General features: G+C 42.6%; 1 non-coding gene across 1 annotated transcript; it reads right to left on the bottom strand.

The window, feature by feature from the left end:
- Window positions 1-6,806: 6,806 nt before the first annotated feature.
- Window positions 6,807-6,889, bottom strand: TRNAL-CAG (transfer RNA leucine (anticodon CAG)). The gene has a single exon. It is a non-coding gene; the product is annotated as a tRNA-Leu (tRNA).
- Window positions 6,890-8,982: the final 2,093 nt, after the last annotated feature.

Here is an 8,982-nt window from a genome sequence, read left to right as displayed (position 1 = left end):
CAGTATGACTGCTGTATGCTTTTCATTTGATTCATACAGTTTCCATGACAGATGCTTTCTTCTTCCAAAATGAAGTTAAATATTTCTGGGTTCAAGACAACAACAACAACAACAAAAATTACAAGTTTGCCGCCTCATCCCAGTGACGTCTCAGGTGACCTCACCTGGTAATTCTTCTTTCACCCTTTGTTTTTACACCCTCATCTTTCCTTCTTTAAAATAATACAATCATCAAAGCCTCATGATATCCTTCAGTTTCACTTGCTTTCTTTTGTTTCTCTTCTTTTCCTACATCGTACAATACCCTATATGTGTCTTTCTCGTGTCACAGCTAAGTGTAGCTTCTGCCACAAAATGCACAAAGTACATAAAACGCAGTGATGTACGTCTGCTCCATCACTCATTCCCTGCTAGATCATCCACCTTTGCCGGTAGGTAATTCAAAGCAAATACTAACTACTGTAGTAGGAAAGAAAAAATTTCTTAGCATGCTCTCTGTGAGCATGCTGAAGAAATTATTTTTAAATAAGACAGATAAAAACAACCACCCACTTGCCCTGGGTATTTTGCCCTTCTCCTTCACCTTCATGGCAGCACATGCAGCTTCCTTTCCTATGATTTCAGGATAAAGGGACATTCCTCTACATCCTTTAGATCACAAAATCTAAGTTCCTTGGAAATCTGAGGTGAGGAAAAAAAAAAGGACTGCTTCTCCTTCTATAGGTCCAATTGCTGGACTATCAATTACTTATTATTAATTAAGTAGTGGGTATGCCTGTGAACAAGAAACAGGAGCATATAGAGAAGACTCACAGTGACTGATCAGGATTTCATTATTTTTCTTTATTTACGAAGAGTTATAAAACCTGCTGAAGTTGGGGGGGGGAGGCTGAAAATCATAGTAGGCTAAAAAATAGTCTAAAAAAACCCTTTCCAAAAGCTCACCAGAAGTCAATGAACATTTAATGATAAAAGTAAATCTGCTGAAACATAAATGGTAGATGCTATGGTTCCTTTACAGCTGCTATAAGATGTGAGGTTCATGCTATTTACCCACCCCTCTCCTCTCATCAAGAATATCCCAAGTAGACACAAAAGGATCTTGAACTTAATGCTCCTCAAAGCTGAAGAAACCAACATCACTTGCAGAAGGCTTTCAGACATAGCTCGATGACAAATTTCCCCAGTAGCAAGCGAGGTCTTATTCTTTTCAGGCCCATCTTGATTTTTAACTCCTACCCCTAAGTTTGCTGTCCCTTTAGTTGTAAAAATATAATGTCATAGAGGTCTACACTAAAACCAGACAGCTGAAACGAATCAGAACCCCCCCACACCCCAAAAAAAAAAAATTTAATAACTCCGATCATTTCAATGATGTAGTTTACAGTGCAGGTTGCATTGGCACAAGGAGAGCATCTGTGAACTCTGGAATAGTAGTTTCATAAGCAGACTTCAAATCAAAGACAACATTGAGGTCATAATTTCTCAAATGATCATTAAAGTTTAAAATCTTTAAGAAATGTTTGTACCCTCTGCAAAATTACTTCTAAAGGGCTAGAATCTAAAGATGGGTCTTAATCTGCACAGAAAAGATGTAATCTCTTGGATTGTATATCCCACATATATAGTAAATATAAAATCAAAAGTGTGTTGACCTTAGCTGGCTTCCAGGTGCCCATCAGCTGCTCTCTTACTCCCCCTCTTCAACAGGACAAGGGGAGAAAATAAGATGGAAAAGCTAATGGGTCAAGATAAGGACAAGGAGATCAGTCAGCAATTACGAGCACGGGCAAAACAGACTTGACTTGGGGAATTAATTTAATTTTATTGCCAATTAATTGTAACAGAGTAGGATAGTGAGAAATAAAAGCACATCTAAAACCACTTTCCCCCACTCCTCCCTTCTTCCCAGGTTCAACTTCACTCCTGACTTCTACCTCCCCGCTCAGGCAGCACAGGGGGATGGGGAATGGGAGTTGCAGTCACCCCAGAATGCTTCATCTGTGTCACTCCTTCCTCCTCATGCTGTTCCCCTGCTCCAGCATGGGGTCCCTCCCACATGATCCAGTCCTTCACAAACTGCTCCAAGATGGGTCCTTCTCATGGGCTGCGGTTCTTGAAGAACTGCTCCAGTGTGGGTCCTTCCCACAGGGTGCAGTTCTTCAGGAACAGAGTGCTCCAGTGCTGGTCCCTTGAAGGGTCACAGGTCTTGCCAGAAGACCTGCTCCAGCGTGGGCTCCTCTCCATGAGCCACAGCACCTTTCAGGAGGCTGCTCCTGCATGGGCTCTCTGTGGGCTGCAGCTTCCTTCAGAGTACATCGATCTGCTCCTGCGTGGGGTCCTCCAGAGGCTGCAGGGTGAGTATCTGCTCCACCCTGGTCCTCCATCAGCTGCAGGGGGACAATTTGCTTCCCTACAGTCCTTTCCACAGGCTGCAAGGAAACTGCTCTGGCACCTGGAGCACCTCCTCCCCCTCTTTCTTCACTGATTTTGGTGTCTGCAGCGTTGTTCCTCTCTTTTTTTTTTCCTCACGCCTCTCTCCCAGCTGCCACACAACTTTTTTTTACCCCTTCTTAAATATGTTATCACAGAGGCACCACCAGCATTCACTGACGGGCTCAGCTTTGGCCAGCAGTGGGTCTGTCTTGGAATGTCTGGAACTAGCTCTGTCAGACATGGAGGCAGCTCCTGATGTCTTCTCACAGAAGCCACTCCTGCAGCCCCCCCACTATCAAAACCCTGCCACGTAAACCCAATACACTTCTGTCTGATTACAAGCCATTTGAGAAACCGTGTATCAGATTTCTATACACCATTTGCTAATGCTGCAGACAAAATATAACATAGTTATATAATTTACAGCAGCAGAGGGAGGACTGCAGGCATCGTAAGTAATTCCACAGAAATAGAAATAAAACAATCCCTGGGACCAAAGCAGATGAACTACTATCTTTCCTGCACTCTTTTGCACTATTATGAAATGTAGTGGTACTGTAAGCGTAGTTCAGTATTTCACAGGCATTGTATTTTTTAACAGATAAAAGCCCTCTCTCCTCAGATTAAAATAATGTCAACTAAATGTGATCAATGGCAGGGAACAGAATTATACAGTCAGCCAAAAGAAAGATAGAAACCTTCGGGAGATGAAGAAATGGAGACGAGCTTTGGCTGTAGTTATCTGGACTAATTCAAAAGGGAGAAGAGTAAGTACGACTCGGATAGACAAAGCAGAATATGTCAAGCACACGAATTTATTAGCTATCATCATGAAAAGAGAGGCATTACAATTTTTCTGTACCTGATTGCAGATGCTACAGACAACAACAGTAGTAGATTCATCTTAAAAATAGATGGAGTCTGTTTTTCACATTTCAACATTTAAACTAATGCTATGACACTGATTTTCATTTTAACTACAGTTCCAGTGATAATTACTTATATCTAAAATTAAAGAAAAGGTGTCATTTAACTGTACAGAAGGATATAAAAGAGTAATTTCAATATATCAATTTCTTATTAAATAGGCACTCAAGCACTTTCACTTAGTCTAGTCTGTGATATTCAAAAGAAGAAAAATAAAAAGAGAATGACATTTACTCCATACAGTGTGAAGGGTATTTATGCTTAGTCATTAGCTGGTTGAAGAATATATCCCAAGATAAGATGATGCAGATTTCCCTGACTGTATTACAAATGCTTCTTCTCAGACAGTTCACTTACTAAAAATCTCCCCTAATCAGCTGGCATGTCTACCTATTTATTCCTATATTATCAACAATAAAAAATACCCTTCATTCATAATCACTGTGGTTGTGCCACTGCCATTCATTTACAGATAATAATGGTTTTTATCCTATTTTTTGAAAGCCATAAATACAGAAATGACAATATTAAATATCTACAATACCTTATTTTCCTTTCACAATTTATATATATATATATCCAGTTTTGCTGTTTTCCACTTCTGCTTCTTTTCAAGAAGAAAGCTGACTATACAGTGAAGTTCTCAGCTGGAACCGGATCTGAGAGTGCTGCAGACTATAGACTGTGCCACTTTCAAACCTTTTGGGCCAGATCTGTAAGAACTGGTGAACAGATTTTTTAGATCGAAGGTTACACTTCCAGTTTTGTAAATAATCAAAGTATTCCACTACTTGTCATTCTGCAGCTTTCATCCCACCAAGCTAAGGTGGACTGATCGTAACAGAAAAGGCTCACACCTGACTGTGGCCCCTGAAGGCGATTCTTCATTAATTTCTCTCCCCTGGTCCCATTCTAAAGAACGCTGGCTGCAGTCACATTGTGACTTTCCACTTCTAAGGACAAACAGGCCAAGTCCTACTGTTTTCCTTTCCAGGCAGAACTGAATTCATATAAGTTGGGAAGTTACAACTTCACAGAAGAAACAATTCTTAAAGACACATCAAATTGTTTTACAACTCATCAAAACCTAAAGAGAAAAAGAGGATTACCCCAAAATGAAAAACATCCAAAGATGTTGTGCTCAACTATATTAAGGGTACGTATGGCAGACAAGTGGATCACAGCAGTGGCAGAAATACAGTGAACATGGAAGAGGGATAAAAGACTAAAAGTGATCAGGAGACTACTTATTTTATACTCTTTGCCCAAAGCCAAATGAGATGTATTTAATCCATTTCTAATATATATTGGCCTAACTACAACTTATTCTTAAAAACCTCAAAGGATGGAGGTTGTACAATCTGAAATATGGTTTTTGCTATTCTAAACATCAAAAATTTGTTCCTGAAAACAATATTCTTTGCCAAAACTCAAGCTCGTTATTCGTTAACTTTCCCAGCGGACACAGAGAAAATTCTTTACGCTCTTTCTCACAATAGCATTTCACGTATTTGAGCACTGTTCCTTGTCTCCCTAGTGCGTCTCTTTTTTAGGTCAAGCATCCCCTTAGAACTCATTTTTTCCTAGAGGTCGTGTTTTCTAGACTTGTGATCGTCTTTCTTCATGTTTTGAAATGCGGATGCCCTAAACTGAAGACAGTATTCCATGCAGAACTGAGTAAAACAGGAATTATTTATTATCTTACACATGGCAACCCTGGTTTTATATTCCAGTTTGACATTTCCTTTTCTTTTCCTCAGCATCAGTAGCCAACACTCAGTTTGCTGTTCTCAGGTTTTTTTCCCCAGCGTTCCTGCACAGCTAATCATCCCGTCTCGTGTTTTGTAAATTCCAGAAACTCAACAATATATCACACTTGTCAAAAAGGATTTATTAATGTGTTCTGTGATTGCTTCAGCCAGCTTCCTATATATTTTACTGTAAAAATCATTAAAGTTTGTATGATTTAAGGTTTGACCAATAAATAAAAATAATAAAATACCTAGTCCATCAATCGTCTGTGGGGTCAAAAGGTCTTTGACATTAAAGCTAGAACAGGTAGTCTGAATGCAGCATGTTTTACCGCCATCACCATGCTCACTGTCATGCAGAAGTCCAGGAAATACTGCAGTGCTGTTATAGCTTTGTTGCCCTCAGGCTAAGAGCTGGTAAGAATAAACCAAGTTAAAGTAAGAGATCAAGATGATTTTCCCATCTCTTACAGCTTCAGGTAAGATCTGGAAAATCACCTAGAACAAAAGATGTTTCTGCTCATGTTCTTGACATATCTCCTTTGCTTTTCTCTCTTAATTCTTCTAGACTTCAGTTTACTTCCCCCGCCCTGCCCCCCCCCCCCCCAAAAAAAAAAAAAAAAAAAAAGGAAGAAAGTCAGACCTAGACTGCCAGAACCTCATACTCTGCAACAGCAATGTAGCCTTTGACCAGAGAGGCAACTAAAAACAAGGTCTTACACAGTCCTGAGCCAATAACAGGTTTGCCAAGTCTCTCAACAGGTACCTGTGTCATACGTCCCTTTCTCTAGCAGCTCTATAAGCATCAGGACAAGGAACAGATCATAGAATCATTCAGGTTGGAAAAGACCTTTGAGATCATCACATCCAACCATCAACCCTACTCTACCAAGTGCACCCCTAAACCGTATCTCCAAGCACCACACCTGAACGACGTTTAAACACATTAAGGGACGGTGACTCAACCACCTCGCTGGGCAGCCTATTCCAACAACCCTTTCAGTGAAAAAATTTTTCCTAATGTCAAGGCTGTACTGTTCTCTTCCTTACCTATTTCTGTACATTCACCTCATTTTTTTCCTCACAGGAAGGATCTGACTCACACAGTAGCACGAACAGTAACCACTTCAACCTGTCCCAGTGAACTTTCTCTCATTTCCCTGAAAGGGAGGAATAAAAAAACTTGTCTGTAGCTTAAAAAGGTGGGAGAACAGAATTGCTAATGTGAAAGTTTGTGTTAATTACAATTTAGAAGAAATTTCAGTATTAGAATATTAGAATAGAACATTTCAGCCGGAAGGGACCTAGAACAATCATCGAGTCCAACTGCCCGGCCGACTCAGGGCTGACCAAAAGCTGCAGCGCGTTGTTAAGGGTGTTGTCCAAACGCCCCTTAAGCAGAGCCCGTCTTGGGGTGTTGACCACCTCTGGAGCAAGCCCGCTGCAGCGTCTGGCCACCGCCTCGGTAAAGAGCGGCTCCCTCGTGGGACCCCCTTTGTGCCGGGCTGCTCGGCAGCCAGCCCTGTCGCCGCTCACAGCCGTGCCCGGGTTACTCGGCGCGGTGCGGATCCGCCCGTGGGACCTGTTAAACCTGACGGCGCTAAGCAGCGCTCCGGCCCCGGCAGCTCCCTCTGCCAGGCGTGCTGTGGCAGGGGGGTGCGCTCAGCAGGCGGGGTATCCGCAAAAGGGGTGTGTCAGAAGTGGGATTCGAACCCACGCCTCCAGGGGAGACTGCGACCTGAACGCAGCGCCTTAGACCGCTCGGCCATCCTGACCCGCGGGGCGGTGCTGTTGGTGCTGTGCCGTGTGTGTGCTTGGGGGGGGTGTTTCGCGGTGCCGGGCAGTACGACTTTTCCCACACAGAGAATGTTAAAAAATATTCCAATGCGTGTAGTGAGACAGAAGATTAGACAACAGTGAGTTAAATCCGAGTATTAATATGATCCCTTGAAGTATATAAAAATACCTCTCAGACCATACACACTTTTGGAATGAACAGCCCATAATGCTACTCATATCAAACAGTTTATTAATAAAAAAAATTTTGGTATTTGAAACTATGTTCCAAGAAAATTATGCATGGTATCTAACTCCTCCCAGCAGAAAGCTCAATGTGGAAATTATAGATCTTAATATAAACACTTAAGCCTGTTTACTGCTTAAACAAGGGCTCCTTGATTCAGCAAAGATGCTGTTCCTATTGCTGGAAGAGGTTTATATCACCACAGCAGAGAGATTACAAAAGGTCTAATCAACGCAAAGATGTTGAAGGAAGTTTTAGTTTAATTTTAATACAGTCCATAATTTGCTGAAGTTACATCACTTCAGAAATGTCACGTTTCTCTTCAGAATTTTTCACATCAAAAAAGAGCAGGGAAGGAGCTTTGCACGTGGTTATTTTACCAGCCAAAATCTGACAAGGAAATCGATCCTCTTCCGAGACACACAACGAGAGTTAGAGAGATGTCTTTCGGCAGCTATTGGTACGACACCTCACAAAATTTCTGCAGGGAAAAAAAACAAAAACTTTTTGCCAAAGGTATGAGATGGATACCTGAAGGAAGCTGTGACCCCGTGGGAAGCCTGCACCGGAGCAGGCTCCTGGCAGGACCTGTGGCCCATGGAGAGAGAGAAGCCCACGCTGGAGCAGGTTTGCTGCCAGAGACCCCGTGAGGGGGGCTCATGCTGGAGCAGTTGGTTCCTGAAGGACTGCACCCCGTGAAGGAGACCCACACTGGAGCAGTTCATGAAGGACTGAATCCATGGGAAGACTCATGCTGGAGAAGTCATGGAGGACTTTCTCCCGTGAGAGGGACCTCACATTGGAACAGGGGAAGTGTGTGAGGAGTCCTCCCCCTGAGGAGGAAGGAGCGGCAGAAAACAACAGTGTGATGAACTGACCCCAACCTCCATTCCCTGTTCCCCCCCCCCCGCGCCGCTGGCAGGGACGAGGGAGAGAAATCAGGATCAAAGTTAATCCCGGGAAAGAAGGGAGGGGTGGGGGGAGGTGTTTTAAGATTTGGTTTTATTTCTCATTACTCCTCTCTCAGTTAATTGGCAATAAATTACATTTTCCTGTAGTCAAGTCTGTTTTGCCCATGATGGCAAATGCTGAGTGATCTCCCTGTCCATAATTATCTCAACCCCACAAGCCTGTTATTTTTTTTCCTCTCCCCTGTCCAGTTAAGGAGGGGGCGTGACAGAGTGGCTTTGGTGGGCACCTGGCATTCAGTCAGGGTCAACCTACCACAGAATGAAAGGGAAATAAACAACGAATCAAAAACCCCACCAAAACACTCCCATCTCTTGTTAACTGTTTGGAAAGTTTTGGTAATATCTCTTGGGTGGGAGGAAAATAAAGTTTAATCACAGGATCCATAGGTTACTACTACAAACACGCACAGTCCTCTCTGCCATTATCTTGATGTCCAGTAGAAACAACCAAGAGGTCTCCAGAACCAAAGATTTTCCTTTGAGATGCAAATGACCACATCTGAAGTTCAGAGCTGTGATACCTGTACTACAGACAACGCGTGGGTAAGAGGAACACAGGCATTGGTAGGGAATTGTGTAAACTGGTACAAGCGCAGTGATCTGCTGGAGACTCAGAAACTTTATTTTGTAAGAATAAAACCTCCAGGGAAGTACTAGGTGAATCAGGCTTACTGAGATGCCTTAGTACTTGTTAAATCAAGCACACAGGTAAACAGCACACTTAATATCCTATAGCTGAGAGTCTGGAACTTCTGCGAGTACTGCATTTCCCTGTGTCACAGGAAGAACAACTGCCCCGCCCCCTTTTTTTTCTTTTTGCTGTTGTCATTCTGTTGGAGTCTGGGTTTTTTGGAGCTCACTAGTGCACTTTTAA

Source organism: Leptosomus discolor, chromosome 5, assembly GCF_034619465.1.
Source record: "Leptosomus discolor isolate bLepDis1 chromosome 5, bLepDis1.hap2, whole genome shotgun sequence".
In the NCBI taxonomy this organism is placed as follows: Eukaryota; Metazoa; Chordata; class Aves; order Leptosomiformes; family Leptosomidae; genus Leptosomus; species Leptosomus discolor.
Note: the sequence above shows the minus strand (reverse complement) of the source record. Positions and strands in the feature narration are given on the sequence as shown.